Consider the following 20,433-nt stretch of genomic DNA (forward strand, 5'->3'; position numbering starts at 1 on the left):
GAGCAGTCTTTTACGTGTAGTTTCACTCTCCATCGGTGGTCTCTCACACATGCTCACACACTCTCTCCCGAGGTGTCTTTCTCGCACACATGCTCTAGATATAACCCTCCCTCCCTCTCGTAACCATTTACAACTGTTTTCACTAACCTTTATCACAAGCACTCTTCCTCTCGCAAACATACACACGCATAATCCTCATCGACCCTTTCTATATACATGGACCTGCCTACGTGTCTCATGTACGCACATTATCTTTACGCCTGTCTCTCACGCATTGTCTCACACCTCTCTTCCTAATCGACGAGTATGATTTTAGCAGAGCATTCTGTAGGATGCCCCTTAAAGTTAGGTTGGATGAATAGTAATATCAGAGATAAAGGGGTTACCTTAGTCCGAGAACCTAGGGTTACAAATCCTAGCCGGCTTTGTCAGTGGACATAGAGTCCTTCACAATTCTGCTATCTTTGTCTTGTACGACTAGTCATCCATGGGTCTTCCTAAATGCGTCACGGGCCGACCAATGTGGCGCAAGTCGGAACCGAACGAAGGGCCTCACCTCGACCCACCGGACCTCACGCGGTGACACCCCTCTGCCCCCACGTCTCATTATCTTCTCACACCCACACATACCAACACAAACACCACACACATAGAAAATTTCTCCTGGTGCCTCTATTCCCTCTCCCCTTGCATATACACACTCAAGGGAATGGAATCTCTTGTCGTAACGTCATATTCGTCTCTCTCTCTAGACCCCTCTCATTTCCCGTGCTATCTCTCCCACGCCCCCCCGTCGGCCCCTATATCCATGCCTCTCTCGAATACGTAATACACACACATACCTCTCTAGGCCCCGCCAAATGCATCAACTACACATTCACACATGTTACATTACGTACCCCATTGATCTAAAAAGCCCTCTCTTCATGTTTATTTCACATACAACATTCCTTTTGAATAAAGTGTGGCCAAAAAATTATTTTAGAGTTTCTACATATATACAACATTACAAAGTTATATGGAGGAGTACGAACGCTAATTTGCATTGCATGGTGCCCACAATGATATTTATTCCGCACTGTGAATTTGTATATTTTTATACTATATACAAAGTTAGTCATAATAAAGAGAAATGAAGAGCATCTCTCTCTCCATCGCATACCCCCCTGTACGCCCCTTTCACGTATGCACACAAAACTATCTCCAGGTCCTCTAAAAGTAAGCCCCCAGAAAATTCATGCATGTTTCATCTTCCTCTCGCGATATATGCAATGACGATCATTGTATTTGAAGCGAAAGCACGATACATACATTGGACTTCAGAATCCACTCATTACGGCCACCATTTATGTTTAGTGGTTATTATACAGTCACGGGCTCACCATACAACTCTGTATTTGCTCATGACATGACTAGTTGACCAATTAAACGCTCCACGTGGCACCTCTAGTGTTGCATCACATTATCTCACTACCATCGTGCCCACCTGTCGACTTGTATCTACTCTACATCTACACTCTTATAAAATACATAAAATACACTCTTATAAAAACAGAGTTGGTGATGATGGTGTGCCTGCCATCCTGCAATATAGGCCGTCCGATTTATATCTGACGGATAGGAAAGAAACAATGGCAATTTTGCAAAAAGGTACCCACACACCTCTCCACATTTGCAAATAAGGCCTTCCCTCGTTCATCCTTTTCTCTCACAAGATAAACAAGTCATACAAATGCATCTTGATGTTACGTGCAACGCACGGGCATCTTGCTAGTAAGAATGAAAACAAACGACAAAAAATATATTTGGACGGTGGTTCGAAGTCATGACCGCGGGCACAGCGGACAAGGTGGCCTTGTATTGGTATGCTGAGCTGTCTGTTTTAACACACAAGAGCTGGTGTGGTGATTATACACACATGCACGCATGCACACGAACTGCATCCACGCAACACTCACACAAACACATGCACCCACGCACGCACGCAACACTCACACGTACACACGCAGCCACACACGCACGCAACACTCACACGCATGCACGCAACACTCACACGCACACACGCACGCATGCATGCACACACCAGTACACCACACGACCAACACACACTCTCACGCTCAAGTGCTCAACCTACATGTGCATGCGCACACATCAGGCCCTGACAGACACATACACACCAGGTGATTCCCGCGCACGGGTTGGAGCCTTGTCGCGCCTGCGTAAATTTGTGTTTATCTGACCTTTTGCCTATGCGAACTGACAGGTGGGACCCACAAGGAACGTGGTCAATTTAACTAGTCAACATGGCACCACGCAGACTATTTGGCCGGTCAACAGAGTGCAATCCGATGCTGAACTGTGAGCAAGTGACCGTATAATCACCGCAAAACGTATATAGTGACCGTAATCAGCTTATTCTGAAGTTCGGTGACCGTATTACGCTTTTCTCTCTGTAGGCCCTCCAAAACTACATCTCTACACGTTCTCGCATGTTACATCTAACAACTATGCAATACAGCACTACTACTACACTCTAACACAATAAATCATATGTGTTTTTAGTTTTACTAGATATCATATTGTTACTTATAATTATTCAGTTTGCATACATTAAAATTGCCTTTGAAATGTATGGCCAGTATCATCTACCGCGCGGGAAAAATCCCGCCCTTTCCTGTTTAATCGGGTTTGTATCGATGGATGTGCGAAACAACAAAACTATAGTACTATACAGTACTACAAGTGTCAGTTCACTGGGCCGTCGTGTCGTCTACTCCCCCGTCGTAAGAGTGGAGTGCTCGCTTTCATAAATCTTCTAGTCCCTTTCGTCGACATGTGGGACATCAAGCTACCAGGTCCACGTGCCATACCGGAATACAATGCAGAGCAGCCGGGGTGAAGCACCCTAGTCATGGCGCCGGCGTAATAATGAGCAATGAGGCGTCAAATCACAAGCTGCACCTTTCCCGCAGTTAAGTTGGAGGGAAGAAGCAACCATCATTTCACTCGTTGCTGAATCCGCTTCTCCTTCATCTTCTTCAACTTAACCACATGTTGCTTCTGCTGTTGTTCTGCCTCATGTGGGACGCGGATCGGCTTGGTAAAGCACTGACACGTGGGACCGCATGTTAGCAAACCGCCAGGACAACGTCCTCCGAAAATAAGAAGCCTAATCCTAGACTTACAAAGGGCTACGTAGCTGCTACGTATACTTTCCATCTAATCTATATATGCCCCCCTAATTTTCAGGTGGGGTGGGCCTAATCCTCTCCTTTAATCCAATCAAATAGTCCCACATCACATCAGTTCGTAACTTTATGTAAACCATTACGTGGATGTAGCATTGCTCAAATAAGAAACCTCCCCCGCCATCCGCGCGGCAAAATCACCTGCTTTTTACTAATCTTGATTCTATAATTTTTTAGATCAATATAATTGAGATTTGTATAGATAGCACACAGGAGCAAAACCAAGTGGTACGGTTAAGGGCATCCCCAATGTGTAGCCAAATGTGAAAATAGCTTTTGGCATCGTGGGAACCATTGTGGACGGTGTTGCCAAAGCCAAAAAGATGGAACCGAAGCTCCCTGATTGATTGACTGAAGGAATAGAAAAATGCAACGTCTCTCCTCTTTCTCCCATGCTTGGACGCATGTAGTACATTATAGAGCACAGAGTCTACCCCCTGTCCCTTCTATCACAAATCACAAAGCAGTGAGGCGTCAAATCACAAAAGCATGGACGAAGCAACCATCATTTCACTCTTCGCTGACTCCGCTTCTCCACCATCTTCTTCGAGAAACCATCTCACCGCACTAGTACTCCTAGTAGTACTAGTAAAGGACTTCCTGGATGCAAATAAGGCGGTTGTCTCGGCTTGCAGGCGGCACTTGCGAACGACTTACCGTGGTCTCCCTCAATGGTGTTCTCCATCGAACGCACTTCGCCAAACCACCCAAAAAAAAGATATCGTCGACGTCACCGCAATGGGGAAGGAAGTCAAATATAGTTACTACCTCCATTTTTTTGTACACAAGGCCAGTATATCAAAATTACAATTTGCAAAGGGCCACTAACACTAATCAAGGCAAAATTGATGGGGTTAGCAACCAAGGACATTAATATCCCCTGCATGCATGCGGAAGTGAGAAGGTTGGTTTGCATGGCGCTGCATTAATCAAGCGATGAGGAGTGAGATGGTTAGCTCTTTGGTCTTTGGAGAAAAAATACGCATTAATTGACACATGAAACGAGGATTTGTATCGATTAAATCCAGCGAAGGAAAACCCCGCCTTTCTTTTTTAACACTAGTACTCCTAGTACGTACGTACTTATCCTGTTTGGGTCTAGGCCTTGCATTGCCAAACTTCGCCACACATTTTTGCCAAGCTTGCCTAAAGTTTTCAAAATGAGAAGGAGGTACACTTGCGCATGGCTGTCGCGGTCGCACCGCACCCTCACACGGTCGCTCCTGCATGCCGCTGTCGCACCGCACCCTCACACAGTCGCTCCTGCACGCCGCAAACCCAACCAAGGGAACGCACCCTCACTGACACGTGCTGTCGCATGTGAACAAACCAAACTCAGCCATCCTATCGCTGACACATAATTTTCGTTCATAGAGTATGTTTATCCAACCGCATGTTGGGGAGTATCCGTACGGCCCGTGCGGTGGTCTGTTGGGGAAGAAGAAGAGGTGAGGAAGAAGGAAAGAAGGGTTAGGAGACGTAGGATATTCATCCAACCGCCTGAAATGGTAGACTGACCCAAGTCAGGCGACTTGCATAACAAATATATGTTTTTACACAGCAAAATATCCATAGAAACAACAACATAAAGAAAAACTATCACTGCTCGCGGAAAGAGATGGCCTCGTCGTCTTTGGCTGCCGGCGCGAACCAGCCATTGCTGCCGACGTGTGTCTCCGCACCGTGGTTGTCCTCGGCCTCCAGCTACTCGTTCAAACGGAGCGTGCGGGCGCTCTGCACGGACGAGAGCACAGCCCGGTTCAAGTCGAGGACGTCCGGTTCCGCCTGCAGGAGGGCCTCGATGGCAGCGGCATCCGCGTGCTCCGCGTCGAGTCGAGCCTCTGCCGTTCGGTTCAAGTCCAGGACGTCCGGTTCCGCCTGCAGGAGGGTGTCGATGAGAGCGGCATCCGCGCGCTCTGTGTCGAGTCGAGCCTCTGCGGCCCGGTTCAAGTCCAGGACGTCCGGTTCCGCCTGCAGGAGGGCCTCGATGGCAGCGGCATCAGCGCGCTCCGCCTCAAGTTGAGCCTCCGCCGCCCGGTTCACATCCACGACATCCAGTGCCGCCTGCAGGAGAGCCTCGATGGCAGCGGCATGCGCGCGCTCTGCGTCGAGTTGAGCCTCTGCCTCCGGTCCTCCTTTAGTATCGCCATGTTGAACCGCTGGTCCGCCTGCACCATGGGGGACTCGGACACCGGCACGAAGTCGACGTCCATCGTCTCATACCCATCGAGGGCCTTCTGCGCCGCGATCTCCGCCATGAACATTGGATCGGCTTCCTCCTCCTCGTAGTTTGGCTCCAGAGAACTCGGGGATTGGCCCGCCGCAAAGCGAGCTTGGGAACGGAGGTCTGTGGCGCCGACCGCCACCGCGATTTCTGCGCGGCGCTCCGGCGTCAGCATCTTGTAGTAAGTGATCTTGCGGTGCACCATGGCTTTCCGGCGAACTAGGGGACGCTTGATGCAGGCTAGGGGATCGAAAGGTGGGGGAATGGGCTGGAGATTTGGTGTGGTTTTAGGGCAGTGGCTGGCGTAGGCCGAGCAGCGAAGGTTCTGGTGTGAATAGTGGTTCCGGTGACGACCGGTCAATCGGTTTCGACTGTACATCGCTCTTGTCGCGTTCGCATTGCAGCCCGGCACGCTGGACCCTCCACGTCGCTCACCGAATGGAAACGCGCTTCGTCTTGCGTTTTCACTCGCTTGTGGGACCGCAGTTGAGAGCAAACCGACGTCCCTCCCCCTCCCCCGCCCGCGTCATTTATTATACCACCACTCCCTCCGTTTTATGCGGAGTAAATAAAAACAGAGGGAGTATACTACAGATGAGGATCCCCTGACGTGGCCGAACCCATTGAGTAACTGACATGCGGGGCCTAGCAAGCATGGGGTCTGCCAGTAAGTGACCAAAAGGGAGGGTAAGGCAGGGATACCTACGTCAGAGGATCCACTTCCACTATACTACTTTGACCAAATGTTAGAGTAATAATATATGACATGCAACTTACACAAATGTTAGAGTAATAATATATGACATGCAACTTACACAAAGCATACAGGGTCTAATGCGTTTTTCGAGGCTAACTTTGACCAAATGTTAGAGTAATAATATATGACATGCAACTTACACAAAGCATACGGTCAAATTCGTATGTGAAAGGAGTTTCCAATGATATAATTTTCACATTATATATCTCATGTACTATTAATCTTGTCAATAGTCAAATTGGAAACCATCTCGAGTACAAATCTAGGAGTATGTACGAATCTAACAATATTGTTTGGGCGTTGTTGAATGTTGATACCTTTTTGATCAAAGTAGAGATACTTTGACTACACATAAAACTTATATGTAAACTAGAAAGGATAGGGGAGTATATTGTACGTTCAAAAACGAAACGAACATTGAATACCCTTTATATATGATTTGCGGATGCTATGATCACCGGTTCAAAATTTTGAATCCGCCTTAGGTATCACGTGCCCCCACTCGTTCCCTCTTGATTTCATCTCGGGGTCCGGAGATCTATTGAAAGAGGACTAGGGTGGGTACATGCGAATGATACTCGGCGGAATGTTCAAATGAGGCATGCGGGAGGATGGACTCGACTGGAGGGCGACATGATTGATGGAGAAGAGGGTTGGAGAGGAATGAGAAATAAGCAAACGCCACATGATTATACTTGAACGGCTCAAATAAACAATAAGTTGTCTCGCTTGGCCTACATAGTGAAAGGCCTAATGCGCAACGTGGAGCACTGACGCTCGAATATGGTCGGGAAAACAGGGAAACCGACATGTGGGGCACACCCGTCGGGACGACGTAGCGCAGACTAGTCCAATGGAGGAGCTGGCCCACGACCTCCTCGCCACCGACAACCGTTCATGTGGGTCGTTGGGGCCAACAACGGGGCGCAGCTCCAGCACCGCCTCTGGACACGGCGCCCGCGGTGAGCGACACGCTCATATCATCGCTAGACACGGTCGGTTTCAGTGTGCCTAGGGTGGCGTTAGTGCCGTGGCACGACCAACAGTATGTTTGGTTTGTGCCCAAGGTTGCCCCATCAAAGCATTGGGTAGCCAAAATTTTGGTTGAGGTATTGGTTGCCCATGATTTGGCCGACATTGGCAAGAAAAATGAACTAGAGTTGGCTAGAGTTCATTGGCATGCCAAAGAAATGGCAACCATCCAAACAAAGACCAATCTTTGGGTCATGACCAAAATTTTGGTTGAGGTATTGGTTGCCCATGATTTGGCCGACATTGGCAAGAAAAATGAACTAGAGTTGGCTAGAGTTCATTGGCATGCCAAAAAATGGCAACCATCCAAACAAAGACCAATCTTTGGGTCATGACCAAAATTTTGGTAAGGTGCACTTTGGCCACAATCCAAACACACCCCAACACCCGGCTCGTCGAGGATGCACGGGGCGCCGCGACGCGTCCGCGGAGTGGTGTAGTGCGGCCAACTGCATCCTCTGGACCTGAGACCATGCCGGGTCATCTTGCTTTTTCAATGACATGCGGGGATGCATGTGAGCAAAGGGCATCTCCAACGTTGCCACGACCGCAGTTGACTACCCCAGCACACCAAAACCCTCGTCCCTCGCCCCGTCGCGCGGTGCGTTCCCAGCCGGCGCCAGCTGCCCGCATTCATGCCGCCCGTTCGTATGTCGTCGTTAAGAGGCTCGGTGCCTGAGGAACCAACTCCGGCGACTTAATGATGCACCCGGACGCTTGGCCTCACCGGAATGCGCTACTTAAAGCGGCAACGCCCAGCTAACCTCCACACCATAGCGCATCGTCCTCCTACCTGGCACCACATCCGCCATGACCGCAAGTGCGAATGCTCTGCGGGAGAGCTTGTCTTCGGGGATGAAGCTCGAGGTCGCTGCCCTCGCTCAAGTCGCCTCTCGCGACGCAATAGCGGCATAGCCGGACACGGACACGACCGCACAAGCGGTGGCCACGCTGGCGGCCGACGACGGGAGCACCGTCAGCCACGCGTCCTACTTGCCGCCGTCCAACGTCCGGCACAGCCGAGGTCGGGGACTCCTCCGAGGATGAGTAGGGCATGGGAGGCGGCAGGGCATGGTGTGCCAACTGGCCGGTCCGTATCCCGTGTTCTACTCTTCCTCGCTGGAGACCGCACCTTCACTTCACGGGTCTTGAACCCCGCCCCCGTACATAGAGATCGCAGATGGAGGACGTCGGTCACCGCCGTAGAATAGGTTTAGGGTCGGGTTTCTTTTATTTTTCTGTCCTATAAAAGTTCGAAATGTAATGAAAATCTGCCGTGTTTGCATTAATCTCGGCCGGTGTATATGAACTTTCACAATAATATACATATTGTAGGGGTACTAGCAAGATGCCCGTGCGTTGCACGGAATATCAAGATCTTGTGGGAGAAAAGGATGAACGAGGGAAAGCCTTATCTGCAAATGTGGAGAGGAGTGCGGGTAAATTGTCATAGTTTCCTTCCTGTCCATTAGATATAGATCGGACGACCTATATTGCAGGATGACAGGCACACCATCATCACCAACTCTGCTTTTTATTGAACCGAGACAAATCTAACATGCGAAGTAAAATAAACACATAGGGTCTATACATACACAAATTATCTTAGGCACTCCAATAGTATGTCCACTACACATTCACGCATTTCACATCTTTCTACATCTATGGGAACCTACGAAAGGGTTAACGTAAATTGCCTCTCTCTCTCCTCCCCTGATTTTCATGGTGGTGGGCCCCTCCCTCCCCCCAATCTACAATCAACAGCTCACACGTTTCACATTACGTTAATTACGTAACTGGGATTACGTAGGTGTAGCATTACTCGTCCTAAAAAACCCAACTAAGCCAACCTCCCAGCATATCGCGCGGGAAAAGACCCGGCAGCGCCGTTTTAGTCGGGATTACCGGATTACTAGTAGTAGTATCGATGGATCGCGCGAAGCAACAAAATTTTTTTGAGGGGGCGAAGCACCTAGATTAAAAGGAAAAAGGCGGTACACTCACAACACTCCTGTCGTGGTCGCATTGCACCCCACACACGTTCGGTCCTGCACACGGCTCACGCAAACGGAACGCGCTTCGGCTTGCCTCTTCACTGACACGTGGGACTGCACTTGGAGAAACCGACCATGCGCCAAACTCCCCCCGCCCACCGTGCGAAAATCCTCCCCCCCACACCCAAAAATTCCCCCCAAATCCGATTCTACCGCCCTTCGGCCAACTAGCCAATAATATTCCCCAAACCCCCCTCCCCCCTGCCCCCCTCCACTCCATTCGCTCCGCCAAAGCTGCCCTCCCCGCCGCGCCGATACGTCGGCGCTGCGGTTCGGCGATCCTCTCGCTCCCACAGTACGCTCTCGTAGACTGCCGTCCTCTAGCCGCGCCGCCACCTCTGGCTACGTTCTTGTGGAGGCGCACGACGGTCAGCGCCGCCACCGCTGGCGACGTTCATGTGGAGACGCACGGCGGTCAGCTTCTCCCACGGTACGCGCATTCTAGACTGAGGCCCCGTTCATGTTGGTGTGGCGCTGAATGTTAGCTGATAGACGCTGTTAATCTCACTGTTTGCCGAAGTTGTTTACTGTCAATATGCTCTACTTAAGAAGCTTCCTTGCCCTGTTCTGCACTCAATCTGCTTAGCTGAGATGGCATGTCAAGGCCGATTAGTTGCTAAAATATCCTGTCATATATTTATTGTGACGTAGATTGCCATGGTCTAGTAGCCAATCTGTTAGGTGAAATAGCTCTACACCGTTTTATACTCGATCTTTGTTGCTGCGATGGCCTTCGATAGTTCGATGGCTGTGTGCTCGGCCTCATTGACTGCTGAAACAGCCTGCCATAATTTGGCACTCAAATCTGTTTGCTGAATTAGCTTTACATATATTTCGTTACTTAGATCTGCTCGTCCAAATATCTTGCCATAGCTTTAGACATCGATCTAGGTATTTTTTTCTGGACTTCATAAAAAAGCATATATGTTTTTCCTGTAATATCTAGTAGAAGAACTAATTTGTATGTCTAACAGATGGACATGACTTGGATAACTTCTGCTCGAAGATTCTCCGCTGCATATGTCGAGGGGGTTGAAAACTTCATGAACTTTATCAGAGCTGAGTACGGTGGTCCGAAATCAGATGTGCTCTGCCCGTGTAGCAGTTGTATGAATTCAGTTACAAGACCCCAGTCAACTGTGCAAAATCATCTACACTTGTATGGGAGGTCGGTCACATATACTAGGTGGGTTCATCATGGTGAAGCTGTGAACGTCAATGTTATTGACTATGTGGAAGCAGCAGATCACCATCTTGATCTGCCTGATGCTCAGGTGGAAGAGGAGGAGGAGGTGGTGGTGGCGGAGCCAGTGAGTTTGACCAACATTGAAACAATGCTACGAAATGCTCGTGCATTCCGTGAACTTTCACCTGCAGAAGAAAAACGGTGGGCCCGCATGTTGGAACAATGCAACGTTGCTATCACCCCAGGAAATAAGCTGTCAGTATTCGCAGCTATGGTCACCTTTATTCAGGTGAAGACATCTGAGCGGATGACCAACAAATCATTCGATGCGATGTTGGCTGCTTTCCGCGAATCTTTCCCAGATGCGTCTGAGCTGCCACACACCTACAGTAAAATGAAGAATTTCCTTCGTGCAGTTGGAGTTGGATATGATATGATCCATGTTTGTAAGAATAATTGTGTTCTGTTTCGGAAGGATTATGCCAACTTAAGTGAATGCCCGAAATGCAAATCATCAAGATGGAAAGATGGCGATGCTGTGAAGAGGATTCCTCATAATGTTCTGAGACATTTTCCAATTATACCAAGATTGCAGAGGTTGTTTCATGATTCTGAAACAAGAGAGGATGTACTGTGGCATTCTAGGAACCAGGAGTACAGAGATCAGAATGTAATGAGCCATCCATCTCATAGTAGTGAGTGGAAAAGCTTCAATGATAAACACAAAGAGTTTGCTGCTGACCCGAGACACATTAGACTTGGCTTAGCTTCAGATGGATTTAACCCATTTGGCCACTAGAGCGCCACATATAGCATGTGGCCAGTGCTTGTTATCCCTTACAACATGCCTCCAAATGTCTACACCAAAGAATCAAACTACATGATGGCCTTGCTCATCCCAGGTCCAAAAAGTCCTGGAAAGGATTTTGATTTGTTCATGGAGCCTCTTGTGGAGGAACTTCAACAACTATGGAAGGGTGTTCTCACTCGAGACCTATATAGCAGCCCACCAGCTGATTTCTTTCTGCGTGCTGTTATAATTTGGTGCATCCATGATTATCCGGCTTTGGGCACTATGTCAGGGCGAACGACACATGGTTACAATGCATGTGTTCGCTGTGACAGGAATCCGCTGTCATACGCAATACTTAGCAAGATCTGTTACATTGGACACCGCCGTTTCCTTGCCAAGGACAAGCCGCATCCTAGAAAATATCGAACACATGTGTTCAATGTAAAGCATGAAAACCGTGATGCGCCAAAGAGGCTCACCGCTGATGAGTTGCAAGTGGAATTAGAGAAGGTCAGGCATATTACACCAGGAAACCATCCTGGTAATGGTAGCGGGAAAAGGAAGCTGTGACGCCCCGGATTCAATCGTACACTAATCATGCACGCAAATGTGTATGGTCAAGATCAGGGACTCACGGGAAGATATCACAACACAACTCTACAACATAAATAAGTCATACAAGCATCATAATACAAGCCAGGGGCCTCGAGGGCTCGAATACAAGTGCTCGATCATAGACGAGTCAGCGGAAGCAACAATATCTGAGTACAGACATAAGTTAAACAAGTTTGCCTTAAGAAGGCTAGCACATACGGGGATACAGATCGAAAGAGGCGCATGCCTCCTGCCTGGGATCCTCCTAACTACTCCTGGTCGTCGTCAGCGGGCTGCACGTAGTAGTAGGTACCTCCAGTGTAGTAGGAGTCGTCGTCGACGGTGGCGTCAAGCTCTTGGGCTCCAGCATCTGGTTACGACAACCAGGTAGAATGGAAAGGGGGAAAAGAGGGAGAAAAGCAACCATGAGTACTCATCCAAAGTACTCGCAAGCAAGGAGCTACACTAGATATGCATGGGTATATGTGTAAAGGGCCATATCGGTGGACTGAACTGCAGAATGCCAGAATAAGAGGGGGATAGCTAATCCTGTCGATGACTACGCTTCTGGCCACCTCCATCTTGCAGCATGCAGGAGAGATAGATGGTAAGTTCACCAAGTAGCATCGCATAGCATAATCCTACCCGGCGATCCCCTCCTCGTCGCCCTGTTAGAGAGCGATCACCGGGTTGTATCTGGCACTTGGAAGGGTGTGTTTTATTAAGTATCCGGTTCTAGTTGTCATAAGGTCAAGGTACAACTCCGGGTCGTCCTTTTACCGAGGGACACGGCTATTCGAATAGATAAACTTCCCTGCAGGGGTGCACCACATAACCCAACACACTCGATCCCATTTGGCCGGACACACTTTCCTGGGTCATGCCCGGCCTCGTAAGATCAACATGTCGCAGCCCCACCTAGGCACAATAGAGAGGTCAGCACGCTGGTCTAAATCCTATGCGCGCAGGGGTCTGGGCCCATCGCCCATTGCACACCTGCACGTTGCGTACACGGCCGGAAGTAGACCTAGCCTAGCAGGCGTTCTAGTCGAATCCGGCGCGCGCCGCTCCGTCGCTGACGTCACGAAGGCTTCGGTTGATACCACGACGTCGAGTGCCCATAACTGTTCCCGCGTAGTTGGTTAGTGCGTATAGACCAAATGGCCAGACTCAGATCAAATACCAAGAACTCATTAAGCGTGTTATTTTTAAGTATCCGCAGACGCCGACCAGGGCCAGGCCCACCTTTCTCCTAGGTGGTCTCAACCTGCCCTGTCGCTCCGCCACAAAGTAACAGTCGGGGGCCGTCAGGAACCCAGGCCCACCTCTACCGGGATGGAGCCACCTGTCCTTTCAGCCCCCTCATCAGAATCACTTGCGTGTACTCAACGAGCTGACCCGACTTTAGTCACCACATGTGTCATGTATATAAAGTATATAGTATATACCCGTGATCACCTCCCGAAGTGATCACGGCCCAGTAGTATAGCATGGCAGACGGACAAGAGTGTAGGGCCACTGATGGAACACTAGCATCCTATACTAAGCAGTAGGATAGCAGGTAAGGGTAACAACTGTAGCAACAATGACAGGCTATGCATCAGTATAGGATTAACCGAAAGCCTACACTACTCTAATGCAAGCAGTATAGAGAAGGAATAGGCGATATCTGGTGATCAAGGGGGGGGGGCTTGCCTGGTTCATCTGGCAAGAGAAAGGTTCGTCGTCGATGTAGTCGATCACAGGGGTACCGGCAGCGGTCTCGTGGTCTACTGGAAAGAAGTAACGGAGGCGGAACACAATAAATAACAGAGCAATCAAAGCATCACAAAGCATAACATGACAAACGCAGTGCTAGATGTGCCCTAACGCGGTAGTAGGTGATACCGGCGAAAGGGGGAAACATCCGGGAAAGTATCCCCAGTGTTTCGCGTTTTCGGACAGATGAACTGGAGGGGGAAGGTTGCAGGTTTGCTATGCTAGGGACGCGTGGCGGACGAACGGGCCGCGTATCCGGATTCGTCTCGTCGTTCTGAGCAACTTTCATGTACAAGGTTTTTCCATCCGAGCTACGGTTTATTTTATATTGATTTTAAAAGATTTAAATCACTTTTTAGCATTTATTTAATTATTTAATCCAACATTATCCAAAACAGTGCACGCTGACGTCAGCATGACGTCAGAAGTCAACAGAGGCGTTGACTGGTCAACTGACATGTGGGTCCCGTTTGTCATAGTTATAGTTTAACTAAACATAATTAATTAGTTAATTAATTATTAGGTTATCTAATCAGAGCTAATCAGGTTAATTTAACAGATCTAATTAAGTTAATTAATTACTTAATTAATTATTATTTTTATTCTTCTTTTTTTTAAACAGAGGGGCGTGGGGCGGGGGCCCCACTGGGCAGTGGCCCATAGGGCCAAACGGGCAACGGGCGCTGCCCGATCGGCGCACGCCCAAGGGCGCTCAGGCGTGGGCGCACGGCGACTGTGGTCGCGGCCGGAGCAGCGGGGCTGCAAGGGGGGGGGAGCGAGCGAGGGCGCACAGCAGCAGAAGCCAGGGGCGGCGGCGATGGGCGGTGACCGGGGAGGAGCAGGGGAAGCGGGCGGCAAGGCGGAGCAGGGCGAGGGAGGCGGTTGCAGGGGCGGCCCGAGCGGCAGAGCTCCGGCGGGCGTGCGGTCGCGGGATAGAGGCTGGGCGCGGGCGCAGTGAGGGCGCCAAGAAGGGCCGCGGTTCGCGGGCGCGCGCGTCGGACGTGGCCGGCGCTACACGGGCGCGACCGGCGCATGGCCACGGCGGGGTGAGGTGCGGGGTGTGGTGGACGCGTCGGGGCAGAGGGGGAAGAGGAGGACGGACGGCGGCTCACCCCCGTTGCAGGGGGACGCCGGCGAGGCTCGGAGGAGCCGCAGTTGAGGAGGAGGTCGAGGACGGCGCAGTGATGAGGACGAGGCAGCGGGGCGACGTCGGGGCGAGGTGGCGCTGGTGATCCAGCGACGGCGAGGGCGCGAGCGAAGGTGTCGGGACGACGAGCGGCTTCGGGTCGGGTAGCGCCGCGCGGAAGGAGAGGGGGCGCGGGGTCGAGGTGGTGGCGAGGGGCGACGGTGTGGTGTGCCCCGATCCCGATTGGATCGGAGGGAGAGGGAGAGTGGGGGGAGTGCGTGTGGTAGTTAGGGTTCGGTGGGAGTGCAGGGGCCTAAGTAGGCCAGAGAGGGGGCGGCTGGGCCGGCCTCTTGGCTAGCTGGGCCGGTTGGCCCAGCATGGGGGTGTTTCTTTTATTTTTCTTATTATTTCTTGTTTTATTTTATTTTATTTTTGGGATATTTAAATTAGTGCCCCTGGTTCCTTAGTTGTGCTCACTTTTCCCCACGCTCCAAACTTTTGCTCACTTTTCCCCTCTTCCTTAGCTGAAACTCTCACAAATGCTCATAGCGGGCGTTTGCCGTCTTGACCGTCCATTGACCGTTAATTGCTGACGAGTGGGGCCGAGTCTTCGTCTGACTGTTGCTTGCTGACGGGTGGGACCGCAAGGAGACACGTATTGGGCAGCTTGTCTGAATCTGAAACAAATCTAGATAGGCCGCACTGCACCGCGCCCCCCTCCCCCTCCGCCGGCGTCGTGCCGCGTCCACCACAGTTGTTTCCTCCACCCTATGCCCCTATTCAGTTCGTCGGCGACGCTGCGTCTCCGCCAGATATAGCCCACCTCCCCACCTGGGATTAGATAGCGATATTGAGTGAGGATGGCCGGAATGCAGTCGACCGTGGAGAGGATTGGGTGGAATCTGCGGCAGATAATTCATGGATTAAACCTGGGTAAGCATTGTTTCCTCTCGAATTGACGTTCTAAGTCGTATTGTAGGCCGTATTTGACTTCTGTTTGCTTGAATCGTTTGAATTTGTGCTCGATTTTACCCGGCTAACTGAAGCCTTTGTTTCCTTCAACAAAATAGGATTGATCCCGCGCTGGCTTTCTGGCTGGCGATTAGAATGGAAACTAGTGTGCTGCGTGGTACTAAACCGCATTTGATTTCATCATTTTTCTATCCCAAAGTGGTAGAAACTAGCATATCTTTCAAAGATTTGCGAGCTGAGCTCCGAAACACCTATCCCTGGAGTGATGCCGATGCTGTTGAACTGAATTACTTCAGCAGTGACGAGCAAAGATTTCTCCCACTAATTTGCGACGATCATATGCCGTTGCTTTTTGCTGGGATTGCTGGCTGCCGATTTGGTAAACTCCAAATCGATGTGCTTCAGCCACGCGCAGAACGGGCGAAGGGGAAGGGAGTTCAGACATCATCTGTCTGTGCTAATAGCCAGCACCCCGGCACTCCTTGTAGGTCGACACCAAGTAAAGCAAGTGGTTCATGGAGCCAGAACATGCCTGCTGCCAATTCTGGTTCCGATTCAGCTGCTGCTTCTCGTGTACCTTCTGCAGTTGGTGTAGAAGAAGATGAAGAACCTGACGAGGCAGTGCCTACAAATGATGATGAAGACGAGATGATGTTTCCTGAACTGGTCGATGTAGCCAGTCAGCAAGCAGTGGATGACGAATATATGGAGGTGCCCATCAGCCAAGCTAGGTTTGATGACACTGACGATGAAGAGAAGGTGGAGAACATGGAGAGCTTAATCGAGGATGAATACGATGGTGATGACATGCCAACAATTGAGTGGAACAGGGAAAAACCTGAGCTTAGTGTAGGTACCATTTTCCAATCAATGGTGGACTGTCGGAATGCAGTGACAACATGGTGCATTATATCTGAAAACACCTATAAGATTAAAAGGAGTGAGCCAGCAAGGTTCACAGTATTTTGTCCATATCCTAGGTGTAGGTGGAAGTTGCATGCATCTCGTATGATCAAGAGCAAATATATTCAGGTAATCCAAGTTCAGTTAGTAATTTAGTTTCAAATCGTTCAGTAAGGTTTCTCAACTGTTTTTTACCCTTTTATTTTGTTTCAGATAAAGAAGAACCCACACAAGCACACATGTCCACCTGGAGGGGGAGGGGGGAAGGCCAAAACCAAGCTAGCAAAAACTAGGTGGGTGGCAGATGCTATGTTGGATTGGCTGAGAGAAGAACCTGGACTTGGTCCAACAGCACTCCATGGGAAGCTTTTTGAGAAGTACAAGATAGAAATTCCTTACATGAGAATTTTCAATGCTAGGGAAAGGGCTCTTGACAGAATTAATGGTCAATGGAATGACAGTTTTCAGCTGCTTTACACTTTCAAAGCTGAAGTGGAGATGGCAAGTCCAGGGATTGTTGTAGAGATTGACAAGCATACAGTTCCATTCAAAATAAATGGGAAGTCATTTCAGAAGGAGTGCTTCAGAAGGGCTTTTGTTTGTTTCAAGGCTTGCTGGCAGGGGTTTCTAGATGGTTGCAGGCCCTATTTGGCTGTAGATGCTACACATTTGACTGGAAGATGGAGAGGACAGCTAGTAGCAGCTTCTACAGTTGATGGACACAACTGGCTATTCCCAGTTGCATTTGGTGTGGTGGAGGCAGAGTCTGAGGAAAGTTGGGTCTGGTTTCTGCAGCAGTTGCGCAACATTATAGGCACACCCCCAGGTTTAGCTATACACGCAGATGCTTGAAAGGGTTTAGAGAGCGCAGAATTTCAAAAAGAAGTTCAAAGGTAAAGTTTATGATGAGAACTTATGGCCAGCATCATACACATGCAGCAAAAGGAAGCATGAACACCATTTGAGAGTGTTGTATGCTGAAAATCCTCTTGTGAAGGAGTACATGGATGGACATCATGGTAAGGTGTGGTCAAGAAGCCAATTCAATGAAATCTGCAAAGTAGATTATGTGACCAGTAACCTTGCAGAATGCTTCAATTCAAAGTTCAAGTCAGTGAAAGGGCTCTTGTTGTGGCAAGCATTTGACAAGATGAGGCAAATGATCATGATAAAGATGGCTCTTCGCAAAAGAATTGCAGAAACACAATATGTTGGTCATCAAATGCTCCCATCACTGATTAAGGCATTGCACTTGAAGGCAAGAGGACTGAAGATGAAATGTATTCGATCTGGTACATATGAGGGAGAGGTTACATATACTGACACTAAAAATAGGGTATGGAGGTATCCTGTGAACCTAAGTACTAGAGAATGTACTTTTAGGCAATGGCAGATCCGTGGGAAGCCATGCATACATGCCCTACATCTGATGACCGTTACCGGGGGTGTAGATGGTGAAGTTGATCAATATTGCTCTGAGTATTTCTCTGTTGCCAAATTTATGTCTGCTTATGCTGACAATGTGCCTGCACTATTGGGGAAAGATCAATGGAACATAGTAGATCCAGGGTTCAAACTCCACGCTCCTGTCATTACTAGACCACCAGGAAGACCAAGGAACCAGAGGATTAGAGCAGGTGAGGAGGGTCGTCTACCAAAGAAGCGTGCTTGCAAAAAAGTGGAGTTCTGGGGCATATTGCTAGGCTTTGTACCAATGCAGTGGATGCATCATTTGGAGAGGAGGAAAGATGGACAGCAGCCAATGCTGAGGAGAATGCAGCAGCAATGGAGACTGAAGATGCAGTGGAGAATGCAGCAGCAATTGAAGCAGTGGAGAATGCAGCAGCAAATGAAGCATCTTGGTATGTGTTTGCACCCTTTGTAGAATGCAGCTACCCTTTTGTTTGCATTTGTTGTCTTTTTTGCCTATGGCTTATAATTTTATTTACCAGCTCTAGGGAGAAAAGGCCAAGAGATGAAGAAGCAGAAGATTTTGAAACCATGGCCTTTGATGGTTTTGAAGCTATAAGAGAGGAAGAGGAGGGGGTAATTTTTCCAACTGTGCCTTTAAAGATTATTGAACCCATAGATGACCGTCAAATGGTCGTCAAGTGCTCGGCGAGTGGAACTACTCCATCAACACCTCCACGGGGAAAACCCCAAGTAAAGCCCAAGATCAAAAGGAACAAGAGTCTGAAAGAAAAGAGCATCTCAACTAGGGAAACCAGGAGCAAGACGGTGAAGCCAGCTGCAAACACAAGGAGCAAGTTGAAAATTTGAATTAAGTTGTTGGGAAATGTTTGTGTTGTCAATTTGAGGGCGAGTCGATCGCTTAAAACTTGGTAGATTTGTATTAAGATGTTGGCATCTTAAAACTTGGTATATTTGAGCTACTGTGAAAACTTATCAGTTGTAATAAGGGATCCCTTGTAATAATGTTGCTTCTACTTTGGTTTCTTATTTGTGTCAGAATTCAAATTTCCATCAAAATTTGAATTTAAATCAATATTTTAATTTGGGCCAAAATTTGCATTCGAGCCAAAGTTGAAGTTGAACATTGGAGGTTCATTGCTCTGTGTGGTGTATTTGATCGAGCATTTGAAGCCCAATATTCATAGGTGAACAGTCCGAATGAGAAATGTGCTAGAAACAAGCTCGAAAGCTACGGTAAACAGCCCTATTTGAAATCAAGTTTTTTTTACCTTGGCTAAATGAGGCATATATATTTTTATGAACACTTGTTCCATATATATATGGTAAAAACGAAGTCTCACTATTTATTGATTAATATTCATATTACTACATTTTTTTTGAAAAAATATGCTTTTAATTCAAAACCGTGAAATAACACGTTTTAGATATGAAAATGAAAAAGTAAGTTCAGATCCTTCTTATTCACTCGAAAATGAAGCTATGGAGATTTTTTCTGATTTTTTTGAATTTTTTGATTTTTTTTCAAACCCTAAACCCTCTCTCCCTATTATACGAACTCTGAACATGTTCATAGGTGATAGCTCATTTGTGTGAAGCCTTTTTTCATGAAAATGACCTAGACCAAGTTTATATTTTTTTCTCATAACCTTGTCACATATGACGGCTATGTGCACAAGAATTACAACATTTTGAGTTTTTTTGAATTTTTAAAAAACATTTGAACTTGATTTTGACAGATCACTTCAAAAAAATGATTTTTCAAAAAAATGCCCCTATACCGAGTTTATATTTTTTATGGTAACTAGGTCTCATAAACGGACGAACTACGTTTGTTTTATATTTTTGCGATTTTTTCTAATTTAGTTATGGCCATTTGAAATCTGGTCAAACCTTAATAACCCTGTTGACTCGCTCATAACCCCGCAGAAATGCTCCAAACCCTAACGTCGAACGTCCGTCGTCGGATCCTACCAAGCGCCAAACACCACCCGTCAGATGTGGGCAGGCATGCGTGATCCGCGTGATGCATCCTGATTGGTTACTGCACTGTCCTTCTCGGGTTTTTACGATCTGCCCCACTTTACATATGAAATTGTATTTTTCGCACATGACCACCACATGTCAGTGTTAAGAGTTGGTTCAAATATTCAAACTACAAAATACAATGTGGCAAATCGTCAATATAGCTTCCCCTTCTCCTCTTCTCCATCTGACAGACAAAGGCATCGAGCAGATAGGGCAATTCCTCTGTTTCTTTCCCCATCTTCTCGTTCTTCTTCCTCTCGAGCAATTCCTCTGTTTCTTTCCCCATCTTCTCGTTCTTCTTCCTCTCGAGCAATTCCTCTGTTTCTT

At 48.3% G+C, this 20,433-nt stretch overlaps 1 long non-coding RNA gene across 1 annotated transcript; it reads left to right on the forward strand.

Moving 5' to 3' along the window:
* Nucleotides 1-18,103: 18,103 nt before the first annotated feature.
* On the forward strand, nucleotides 18,104-19,960 carry LOC141026440 (uncharacterized). Its single transcript, XR_012188581.1, has 2 exons — nucleotides 18,104-18,509; nucleotides 18,600-19,960. It is a non-coding gene; the product is annotated as an uncharacterized lncRNA (long non-coding RNA).
* The last annotated feature ends 473 nt before the right edge of the window (nucleotides 19,961-20,433 follow it).

Source organism: Aegilops tauschii, chromosome 7 (assembly GCF_002575655.3).
Source record: "Aegilops tauschii subsp. strangulata cultivar AL8/78 chromosome 7, Aet v6.0, whole genome shotgun sequence".
Taxonomy (NCBI): domain Eukaryota; kingdom Viridiplantae; phylum Streptophyta; class Magnoliopsida; order Poales; family Poaceae; genus Aegilops; species Aegilops tauschii.